Raw genomic sequence first — 12,413 nt, forward strand, 5'->3', positions numbered from 1 at the left:
CCAGATGTCGTTCTTCATCCTTTGTGTCTTATTACGCACGTTCTTTTACCTATCTGACTCCTGGTAAGGCGGGAGATGTGACCTGATGTTATCCGGGACCAAACCTTTAGCTCCAGTTGCAGTGGGCTCCTTGGTTGCTATTCACAGCTAATACAAGTAATATGACCAGAGGGCTTGTAAAATAAATTATCAAGTCTCCACCTACCAGTCTGCCCAGCAGCTTCTGCAAGTTGCCTTTGGGGGTGGCAGCAGCCCCCGGTGAAACCAGTCTCATGAGCAAAGCAGAGTGTGGCGCTCCAGGGAGCACTGGGCATGAGGCTCAGATCTGCTCCCAACAAGCACCATAAATGCCACTTTTCTGCATTAAATAATTGAGATTTTGCTGCTTTGCAGCAGGCAGCTGTGCAACTGGAATACCTGCTCTCAACTGTATCACCTTTACCCAAAACTGCGTGGCCTTGGAAAGCACAAGTGTCGTAGATGTACCTGCTTAGATGCCATGGATGTACCTGCTTGAACCGCAGCGCTAGGAGAACGTGCAGGTGACATGGCTGCAAAGCAAGGAAAATATAGCTTGAGGTTTTACTCTGCCTTCACGCTTTCTTGATTATCTGCAAAATCCAAACCCAGAACTATAACTCTTTACTGAATTCTGTCTGAATCTTGGAAAAATTTAAAGAGTGCATTCTGTTTTCTGTTACTTTGCATAAGTTTTTCATTTAGTTTTACGGAACTGTATTTAGTTTTGGTAAAAGCCTGCTGGTTCAATAGGTGTTCTGCTTTGGGAAGAGGAGGGATTCCTTAAATAGGTTCAAAAATTTCAGTAAGTAGAAATGTTCAGGCTTTGGTTTTGCTTTCAGACTTCATGTCATTGCCTGGTACTCCCTTAACTCCACCAAGATCCCATCTTGATAATGTAGAAATGGGCTGAGTTGTATAGCTGTGGATGTAATAAATGCTGAAAGACCATTTTAAGGGATTTTGGTTATCAATCAAACAGCCCCTGCCCGCTCTCAACAGAACAAATGAGATGGATATGAGTAAATTGTGGATTGTGAGGGGGAAGGTTTTGGCTGAAATAACAGTTTTGCAAGCTGGAGACCGCTGATCCTGTAGACCATTAGCTGCTTCTTATTTAACTTACTGAAGATATTAATTCAGATAATGAAACCTGGAGCAACATCTGGCCACTGGCTGTGGCCTCATGGATCGCAGGTTGGACAGCAGTGGCCTGGAGCAGGAAACTGGAATATAGATTTTTTTTCCTATATTCTGTTCTACTTTCTAGCTGTTACACTTTTATGTGCAGTTAACTACCCTTCTGAAGACTTCATTTATATCCAGTTTGGAATTCAACAGCAATATGTCTGTATCTGCACGGTGCGCTCGAAGTTTCTCCTTCAAGTGCGTTCAGATCCTCAGGTGAAATTAGATCCAGTATGTCAATGGTTTAAGAGCGTATCCTGGAATCCAGAAGGCAAAATTGAAAGCAGGATTCAGCTCATGGTGTGTCTTGAACCAAGCCTGATTTCAGTTAAAAACTTGGCAAGAGCTGGCCATAGTCATCATGCAGTAATCGATGAAAGGTGGAGGCCAACCCCACTGCCCGTTTTTTGGGGAAAAACCTGCTTTTTTTTTGCTGTCATATTTCAAGAAAAAAAGTGCAAAAATGTTCATGCAAAATGAGGAGCAGTGCTTGGGCGGCTAGCGATCTGGGACCATGGGACACAGAAAATGAAGTATTTGGGTATGCCCCAAATTAATATATTTGGGAAGGCAAGTCTCTGACCAACCTTGCGTCTCAGTTCTGTGTCTTGCCCGCTCTTTGCCTCTGGTTGCAGCACCCGGACTTGCCCTCCAGTCCTTGCACCAGCCTCTAAAGCCGAGCAGGGAACAGGGCCACTGGGCTCCTTTCCCACCCGTGTTTCCCTGGTGTTGTTTCCCGTTTCTGCTGTATTTTGCACCATTTTTCTCAAGCGTGGATATCACAAGTACAAGTGGAAACTGATGGTAATGGGCAAACTTTGCATAACATATTGGATAGCTTTGCTCGGACGAATTGCCTCTTTCTTTTCATCTTATCTCTGTGTTTAAAGAGCAACAATACTTCATCGCGGCTCAAACTTTGAACCATCCCTGGATATCATTTGGGGAGTTAAACTGGCCGTCCAGCGTTTGCTTAGCTGATCTCGAAAAATGTGCAGCTGATACAAATTCGAGTGTCTGGAGGTAAGAAGTTGCGCCTTCGGTGTTGTCAGAAATAATTTAAAATTCCTGTTTGATCTTGGAGAAGGTTTTCGCTTTAAAAAAAATAAATAAATAAAACCTAAAAAGTACTGTGCATCTCCCACCCAGCTGCTGTGGTATCCAACCAATCCTGAGCTGCTTTGGCTTTAAAACAGGGAAAGGGAATGTGCTTAGCTGCCACGTGAGAAGATTTATAGACTTGTTGCTTTGTAGACAACCGAAAATTCGAAGCTGAAAATAGTGTGAGCATCTCCAAAAGGCGCGCTGGGCTGTTAGGTAATGAATTAAGCATCTGGGAAGAACAGCTGAGCAGAGTTAGCCACTTCGTTAGGGCTTTCTAAGCTGTTTCCAAGACGTAGTGATTCAGCAGCAGCCAAATAAAGCAAGCTGTTAATCAAATGAGGTGCATCACGTAAGCAAGCGAACATGCCTAAAGAAATCACGGGGGAAGTAATGGTAATTCATAAATTTAACGTGCGCTGCACTGCTGCCCAGACTACCTCACTCCTCCTCGGAAAGACGGCGGCTTTGCTGGGGGCTTGGAAGCCCTTCAGCCCCGTGTGCTGGCCCCAGAAAAGACTTTTGTCTAAAGCGCAGTTGATTCTGAAGCGTTGCCCAGATGTGGGAGCAATGCATCATCCTGCTTTGCCCTGGAATAAAACCAAGCTTTGCCATTGCCTTTGGGGCCAGAGCAGCCAAAACGCGGCAGAAATGGGCTGAAAGCAAGTTGGCGTTAGCAACTTTAGCAAGTGTTGGCTCTTGCAGCTGCATTAATTGCTCTTAGTCCTCACCTGGTGCCAAGCACCCCGGAGGCATGGGGCAAGCCAAGGAGCTGTCTGCGTGCTCTCTGGTATCTCAGCTATGTTTTCCTGCATGCCTGTAGCCCTTCCTTCCCTCTGGTTTTCCAAGAGCTGTGTTAGGCTGGGTCCTGCTCCGGATCGTGTGCTTAGCACCTCACCCCCAGCGTGGTGCCTGCTCCCCTTGACTGCTGTCCTGTTCTGATCCCTGTGGCCTCTTTCCCTATGGCTGCATTTGGATTTGCCCCTGATGATACTTTGAAAAGGAGACCCCAGCAGACATGGGGCTCCACCAGCTAGGCATAAAGTGCTTTGATTTATCAAGCTCTAAGCGTGGCCATTTATAGCTCAGCTGAGTTTTAACCTGGGATGCCTGGATATCTTCCTGCTGCCAGTTGTGTGGTGCAGGTTGGATCCATGGAGTAACCAGGACTGGGTTGTTTAGACCATTCACACTTGCTCATTCACCCTTGCTCCAGGAAACGGCCTCTTCTCGAAGGAACATACACGACCATAGCATGTGTTGGTTCTGTTGTGTAACAGAAACTATTTTTGTCTATAAAAGTTAATTAACACAGAGTTTTGTTTAAAGCATTTCAGGTGGCAAGTAGGCCACTGGCACGTAGCACACTTGGTGCCTGCCCAGGGTCTTTGAGAGGGACAAGACAAACGTTCCTTTAATACCAGGTTCAGTTAAAAGAAGTAGTAGCCTGATGATTGAAGTGTGGTGAAAACCCTAGGTCGAAGTATGTGTTTCAACACAACATCATCCAAGCCTTTAATAATAATAAAAATACTTCTCCATCTCTGCTATAAAAAATTTTCATCCCTGATTTCCCTGCATTATCAGGACTAAAATGAGAAGCACTGCTTATGAACAAATATAGCATTTGAATACAGGCCAAGAATTCCTTTTACTGTGTAAGCTTTTGTGTGAAATGAAAGCCAAGCAGCTGCTCACAACCTAAGTCCGAGTAAGTGAGCTAATGCTGTTGCTCTGGTCTCAAATTTGAGGTCGAGTTGTTTCTTTGCTGAAGACCTTGTGCCAACCTACCTGGTCTCAATTTGTGAGAATGAAGTACGTTGTTTCTGCTGCTCTGGGAGTCGAATCATTTTATTTGACCTTTTTTTTTTTTTTTTTTCCATTCTAATTTCAAGCTTAATGTGGAAAAGTCCTCACCACGTTGAAGTTCTCCTCATCTTCTGCTCTCCTTGAGAACACATCCCAAATAGGAAAATGCCTCCTTGCAAAGCTCTTCCACCAGGGTTTATAGATAAATTTTAATAACAACCCCAATCTCTTCTGTTCTGGCAACAACATAATTGATTTTTGATGTATCCTCTTCTTTCTCCTCAATCTTTTTCTTCTTATCTTCCTTTTCTCATTATGTCCTTCATCAACTAAACTCCAGGTTGACCATGGGAAACATGTTCCCAGGGCTTTTACCATGAGACTGTCGTGGCCTGAGCTGGGTATCGGTGAAGCACTAGCCTTTGCTAAGCCTGTTGGCATCAAAACCAACATGATGCTTGGAGAAGCTCTTAATTTGGAGCAAGGCAGATATGTGTATCTCTGTATGGGCTACGTTAAGGTTTCTATGACCTCTGGAAATTTCTGTGTACAGAGGATAACCAGGAACAGATACAATTAAGGCAGTCAGTCTACAGCTGTCCAGTTTCTCCTCCCTCTAACTGCACTTGTCCATTATTGAGAGGATGGAGGGAAGGCTTAAAATTACTAAAAATACACAGGCTGAGCCAGCAGTGTCTAAACTGACACCAATAATCTGTACGTGTTAGGAGGAAACTTCCAGTTTCCATGAAGAGAAGTTCCCTAGCTCTGCGTTAGGCTGGATATTCCCTACAAGGTGGGATCTGCTTGATACACTGTTTGGTACTTTACTTTGGTAAAAGAAAGGGTTTTCTGCCTGGTTTTAACAGTTGCTTTATTAATAACTAAAGAGGAAAAAATTAGAAGCATTTTTTTAAGTTATTGGGTTTTTTTCTATCTAAAAACAACAAGCCTTTTAAAAGGGTTTAGACACTTAGGTGTAGTTTTGAAGCATAACATAAAAATCTGTGTGCAAAGAAAATGGAACAAATCCTTCCAGCCCTCCTGTGTGTCTCCTGATTGCATTAAATCTTGCAGCCCGATTCATACGATGCTTTCACCTGTGTTCCTTCTGGGCTCTCTTCCATCCTGCCCACAGCCAATTCCATGGCATTTCACGCTGGTGATGACAACATCATCACTTTGCATCTGTTGTCATGATCCTCAGCGGGGCCCCAAGCTCTGGAGGGTCACAATAATGTTATTAATAGCCTCTCCTGGGGGCTGGATGGTATTTTGATGGCATCGCTCAGAGTACCTTTCCCGGAGCCATTTCAGGGGCACGTTTACTGGTAGGGTGGAATTCCTGGTGCCTGAATCATCTTTCCTTTAAATTATCTTGTCGAAATGATCGTGGGTCTGGCACATTTTAACTGGCACAAGCAGTAAATTGAATAATTGAATAAAGTTGAATAAATACTACCCTGGCGGTAGTCATCTAACATAATATTATTCTATGCTGCAATGTACTTGGTCTTGCAAAATCCTCTCCTGAAGCTGCCAGCTGTGGTTCCCCTGCATCCAAAACCCGAATGTGCTGCTCTGGATGTCTGTCCAGATGCACATAGTGGATCTCCCTCTCCTGCCTTTATTTTCACCTGCACGTCCTTGCGTGTCAGATGCAGTGCTGGCTATAGCTGGCAAATGCAGCATCCAGAAAACCATGCATCCCCTCCCAGCTTTGGAAGCCCTAAATTGGGGTACCCTGGGAGGGGGATGGATCTGCGTGGAATAGTGCTGTATTTTTTCTCTTGTGTTGGCAGATGGGTGGTCTCCTTGCTTAGGTGGACCTCTCGTTTGGTTGTGGAGAATGTAAATTCACAGGTTCAGGTCTCATCTGGGCGCCTAAGCCCTTAGATGTTTGGGAGAAGGATCACGTGCCCGCGTCCATGACGAGCTGGTGCCTTCACCCAAGGCAGTGTGGTGTTTTTGCTGGATCCTTTACTTTGGGTATATTTATTTTGAAATGACCAACCTTATTAGGCATCCTTTAAAGAGGCATTTATTGTGCAGCACCCCCTGCCTGTGGGATTAAATGATCCAACTCCCTTATCAGATTTTGTACAACCCTTAATGTTCAGAAAGCTTTTTCCTAGGCAGTTGCTGCCTGTTGTTGAGTTTCATTGCGGGAGGTTGCAGCTTTTCTTGGACACTCGCATGTGTCCTGTGAAGTTATCAAAATCAATCACTGCTGCTGTTCTGTCAAGCTTGTCAGACAGCTGCTGTCAGTCCTGAGAAAAAACAAGTTCCCTGGATTGGACTGTCTTGTTTCCCTTGCTCCGTGATGTCTGCTGGGACATGTGCTTGCTGGTGGCAAAGGCTGGTACCATCAGCTAGAATAACTAGAATTACTCGTTGTGACACTTTGCTTGCATACCCATCCCACGTGGAAGGGGTTTTACAGTGTGATTTCTGTGTGGCTTCTGCTTTGCTTAAGGCGACTTTGTTTTGGCTTTGGGAGCCTTGTAGCATCTCGCAGCCCTGGCCCACGAGGAGGGTCGGTCACGCAAATCATGAGAAATAGCGAAAAATTAGCCAGGTCGATGTTTGTTTCGGGCAGATTGTTCTCAATCCTTTGCTCTTCATTAAGTTTCTCTTGTGGAGCGGTGTGTGGCAAACAAGATAATTCTTTAAAGGTTTGAGTAAATTCCTTCTGCGTGTTGAAAACTTCTGGGGGGGATTAAACAGAAGAAAGCCATTTCTTTTGAAGACAACAGGAAGAACTGAACAGCTTTTTTTTTTTAAGATGCTGTAATTAGGACATAAAATAGTGCAGTGTTGAAGGAGTTTTGAAACTGGAAGACTTTGGGTTTTTTTAGTGTTAAACTGATTTGTAACAAGGATGCTAAATCTGTTAATATTATTTGCATGGACGTTGTGTGCTTGTCGTTAGGGTCTGCTTGGCTGTTTCCTGCAGTAGCTTTCTGGCTTGCACGTGCCCTACCGCGCTCTCCTTTTTGGGAAGCTGAGAAACAGAAAGGGGGGAAAATGCGCCAAAATGGTGCATTAGCCATAGGCTTGGTCCTCAGATGTGTTCACATAAAAATAACATTTAAGTACAAAAGAAGTGATTGTTTGCTTAAAGTCTATAAAACATGTACTTCTGTCTACTTACAGGGATCTTTTCTGGACGTATGAGAAATTGCACAGCTCAGCTATTCTCTTTGCTTACCGCTTTCTCTTGCTGTTTTTCTCATCTTGAGTAATATTGGAGATGACAGAGAATATTTCTTTTCTTGCTGTGGGATCCTGAATGTGGACAGTTGACTGACCGTGGAGAATACACGTTGGCTTTGAGTACTTCCATGCTCCAAAAATGCCGTTCATCAAAACGCAAGTACTTTGAGTCAGGCCTGAATGTTTCACTGGAGACTTCTTTTTAATCCAACATGTCAAATTAGTTTAAACCAGGCCTGTAACTGGAAATGAAAGGAAGCAACGAGTGCTTCGTTAGCTTGCTGATCTTATGGAAGCGTCTTGCAGTTATTGACACAAAGCAAGTAAACGTGTTGCTGCAAGAAATACACAGCCAGACCTCAGGCTGTAGAAGTCCTCCCAATACTTGTGTACAGTTGTTGCATTTGTAAATGAACTGATATTTAAGATGGACAAACTTATTTTAGAGCAATTGTCTGCTAATCAGTTCTCTGCAGTTTGGTGACTGGTGCTGCTTTGCCTTCTTCAGAAGGAGGCTTCTTATTAGGAAAAAAAGCCTAATTGCAAGTGCTTTCTGTAAAAGCAGCCTTGAGGGGATTAGTTGGCTCGTGTGTTCCATGTAGTGGTGTTTCAGATTACCTATTGTTGAAGATACTATAAGGATAACTAATTTTAGTCGTCATGTGCTACAGGAGGGCCCCAGTGTGAGCTTCACATTGCTTCTGCTCCTCAGCTTTAATGTCTTGTGACCTTCTGTCTAGTACCTGTGGCAGCTTTCCAACTTTGATGTTGATGACTACGCCTGGGTTACCCAACCGCTAAGTCTCTTGAAGGAAGAGACTGTGATTTGCTGACCATTCCCTTCAGCCTCTCCAGGTTTTGAGTGTCGTTGCTGAGCCTCAGAGTTGGGCAGTGGTCCTCTCTAAATGGACTTCTCAGGATTTACCTGTGGGAATCACAAGTTAGTCACATAGGGCACCCATATGGGTAAGGTGAGCAGAGTTCTCCTTCAGAAACCGTCTCTCACAAGAAGGGGATGGTCACGGGTCTCAAACTCAAACCAGAGTATGTGGACGTGTCTGGGGAGACGCTCCATTTCTGAAAGGTTGCAGAGTTCCCATCTCCTCCCAGGGGTTGTATTGAAGCAGCTGCCTTGGTGCAGATGTGGGGAACTGGAATCTGCCATGTAAACCTTTCTACCTTGCGTATGGCAGCACGCGCAGCTGCCAAGATACGTATCCCTTTGTTTTAAAAATAAAATGAGAGCCTAGCCCGGACATCTGCTGCTGCCCTGTGTTGTGCTGCAGCTGTGCCAGGGTATTATCTGGAAATGGCCTGAGCAAGAGCAGCCATAACAACAGGGAAAAAATCCCATGTTTGATGTAAGTGCAATTGTGGCTTTTTTCCAGTCACTTCTTAATTTATATCTCAAATTCAGTTTATCTTTATGTCCTGGTGGCTAAACAAAAGAGCTGTATGCACTTGACTGTTTGAAGAAACTGTCTCTGGGTGTGGGGGGAAAAAAAGAAAAACTGATGTAAGCAGGATCGGGGGAAAATCCACGGGTGAGCTCAAAGATACCAAGAGAGCAGTGCAGTCTCCGTTGTTTTAAATGGGAGGGTGATCAGAGCGTTGAGTAGTTTTGTATTTCATTTTCATTGAGTGATCTTGATGTTATTTTTCTTTTGCAACAAGCATCTAACCAGAGCTACTGTTAGCTAGAAACGAGACAAATGCTAAAACTCCATCCCACACCTGCTTTTTTGGTCTTGAAGAGCTGTGCATGCATTGAGTGTGTGCATTTGATGGCTGCTGGGCAACTTCTGATTCTGTGACTTTCAGGTACCCTCAAATTTTGTTCCTTGAGTTTGAGCACAGAGATGCCCAAGATGGGAGGAGGATGCTCATGAGTTTCCTTGGTCAGAAAAGCTCTGTGGAGACATAAGGAAAGCAATATTTTCTCTACTCTGTATCTTGAAAGCTACTGAAGCACATACGGAGCAATGAAGTTTCCTTGGAGAGCAAGCAAAGGTTGCTTCCTGGGTGGCTTTTCCACCAAGCGTAGACCAGTGTTTCGGAGGGGTTTCAGAATACTTGGGCCAAACTCAAAATGAATCTCTGTTTTTATTTGTTTTATTTGGAAAACTCCTCTAGGCTGTAGGTGCTGCATGTTTCCAATCTGCCTCTGGTATTTGCTTGGAGTCTTTGGGCCCGTTGGAATCCCAAGCCAAGCAGGTTCATGCCAAGCGTTGTGACCCAGAGCGGTTTGATCTGAGATCTGCGGTGCCGGGCTCTGCCGCTCGGCTCGGATACCTGATGAGTATCAGCTGCACAAGCAGCTCGGCCCCGGCTCCTCTCCGTGAACCATAAACTTCTTCCCTCGGGACCCGGAGAGTAAATAGACCTTTGTGCCGGAATGGCCGGGGAGGAGAGAGCCGCAGTTCCTGCTGCTGCAAAATTCACCTTCCTCTTTGGGGGAAAAAAGGTGCTTTTCTGAGAGCAGCTGAAGCAACCAATTTGTTTAGGCTCTTTTTCTGCATAACTCATTTTTAGCCTGAACGTGGCTGATGAACATGGCTTGAGGAGCAAGTAAGCAAAAAGGAGAAAGGAAAAAAGATTCTAAACGTTTTCAAGCCCTTGGAAAAGAAGCAAAAGGAAAAAGTCCAAGCACAGGAGCGGGTTGGTTCTTTAAAATGATGTATAACTTAGCCCCATGTTTGCCCAATTAAATGAGAGGGAAAGGGAGAATAAGGATAGCAGTATGTGTTGCAATGGGGGTTCTTGGTCTCGATGGGATTACGGAGTTCATGGAGCCTTGGTGCTCAAGGCCTGCTTTGCCCTTCTCTTCAATAAAGCAGTTCAAATAGGGACCACTTACTGCACTATGAAGAGGTTCTTGGTTTGAACACTTGACAGTAGATGATCTGAACCATAATGTTGATTTTTAGTACCTCATTCACCAGCCCATACTAGACGGTGTAAGTAGTTGCTTGTAGGAGTAAGGCTAAGCCTGTGCACTTTATTTACCATGAACTTTTTACCTTGGTCCTGGGGAGCTGCTCTATAGTTGCACCTACCAGCTCTTGCTCATAGCGTTCCCAAACAGCCCCGCTTCTCATGCCCTTCCTTCGTCTTTGCCTTACTGGGTCTGTCATGTCACTGCAGAGCGTACAGCCCCGTCAGAAACTGCGTATTATGCCTGGATTAAGGCTGTTTAGCTTGGAAGTGACAAGCTGTTTAAAAATAGCCTGTTTTATGCTTTGTATTTATTCTCTTTCCCAAAACTGCCTTTCATAAAAATGTAAATAAAGAACTCCCAGCCCTGATAGAGCAGAGCTGATAGGGTCAGGAGAGAAGGCTGAGCTTTTACCCGAATGACACTAATGCAGCATAAATCTTAATTATACTGAACAAGCATCAAGCGCAAGATCCTAGGAGATGGAGTCATTAGGTAACAGTTTATAGTTAAGGAGGACTGCAAATTTGTTTGCAGATAACTTTTTTTTTTTTTTTGTGGTCTTATAAAGAAAGCTGAGGTGGGAGGCACGTTAGATCTGAGCTTCATGCCAACCAGGAAGGTGCAGTAGGGTCTTCTCATCACATGAAGGCTGGAGATGCCCTGGATGCGCTGCGGAGATCATTGGTGGTGAAACATTGTGGTGAAAAATTTTATTTTCAGATAAAAACAGCAAATAAATTAGATTATGCTTTTTCCTTTTTTTTTCCCTGAGGGAAATTGTTCACTTTTGGCCTTAATTTTGATTTGTCTCATGGTTCCTGCTAGCATGGTGTACTTGTGATTTGTGTTACATGCAAAACCTTAGAATATTTCCTCCTGGAAAATGAAGACCATAGAGAGATGATTTTAAAAAATTGTCAGTAAGTCATTTTTTTCCATGTTGAGGCTAAGTATTAGGAATTCCCTTTAAAACTAATGTTGATTAAGGGATGTTTTCTTTAAGTATCTTGAGTTTCTTGGAAGTTTCTTGGATTGTCAGTGCAGAGGTTTCTGAACAGGCTGGGTCAGCAATTGCTAATAATGTTTCTGTCTATGAAAGTGTGTTCTTGTGGGGGAGCAAAGAAGTTTCTTAACAGAAATCTATGAGAACAATGTAACTGGAGATGCTCTTGGTGCTGCTGTAGAACTCGAGCCCCTGGTCCAGCCTGACTGCATCTAAATTACTCCAAAGCCTGGACTCCAGACTTAGTCATTTGTTAAAAACTTGGCCTCCCAGCCTGGCGCATCAATTACTGCTCAGCAAAGCTGGCAGCCTGTGATGGAACCGGCCAGTGTGCCGTAGGCACCGATGCTCCGTGATGCTCAGCAGGACACCGTGACCTGTCCATGCGGAGCGGCTCTCGGCCCAGTTCCCATCACCAGGGTGAAAACGGGCTTTTCCTTCCTTTAGCAAGTTGAGGCCCAATTGCTTAGGAAGCTCCAAAAGGTGCCTTCTACCATGTCCTTGCAGGGGTAGGACATTGGTGGCAACGTTACCCTGCTTGCTCGCCCTGCCCTTGTTGGAAGGTCTTGTTGGAACGTGTCCCCTTGGTAGCAAGGGTGGCCCAGCTGCAGCTCCTGGTGTTTGATGCAGAAGGGTGGATTGGTCCTGAAAGCTGCCTGAAAAGAGCCTGTGGTCTCCATTAAAGACACGGGAATGGCTGGGAAGGGGGATTGCTGCAAAGTTTACCGTAATGTTAAAGAGAAGAAGTCCAGGCCGTGGCCAGGGGCAGGAGCGCGCACTCAGCCCCAGAAGTGTTTATACAGGAGGAGTGATCGTGATAGGAGCGCAGAAATATTTAATCATCTCTGTTTATTATCCCCTTCCTTGAAAACCAGAAAAGCAACAGAAAGGAGAGGGAATGTTGGGGTTTCCCACATGAAACGCTGGCTCTTGTTTTTTCCATTGCCAGCATTGCTGTCACTCAGCAACTGCTCTTCCAAAACTGGCCGAATTGGCTGTACAAAAGCAGCTCGTGGTGCCCAGCTGGCAGCGCTCGCGATGCACCGCGCGGAGAGGCTGCCGGCGCGCCGGCCGGAGGGGATTATTCCAGCAGGGAGACGGCAACACGTTGGTTAACGGCACAGGAACCGAGGCGCTCGG

General features: G+C 44.9%; 1 protein-coding gene across 1 annotated transcript in view; it reads left to right on the top strand.

Moving 5' to 3' along the window:
• The window catches only part of COL23A1 (collagen type XXIII alpha 1 chain), a 142,955-nt gene that overhangs the window by 89,229 nt on the left and 41,313 nt on the right, over nucleotides 1–12,413 (top strand). The window lies entirely within an intron of this gene.

This window comes from Nothoprocta perdicaria, unplaced genomic scaffold (genome assembly GCF_003342845.1).
Source record: "Nothoprocta perdicaria isolate Ctin4 unplaced genomic scaffold, notPer1 scaffold_5, whole genome shotgun sequence".
In the NCBI taxonomy this organism is placed as follows: domain Eukaryota; kingdom Metazoa; phylum Chordata; class Aves; order Tinamiformes; family Tinamidae; genus Nothoprocta; species Nothoprocta perdicaria.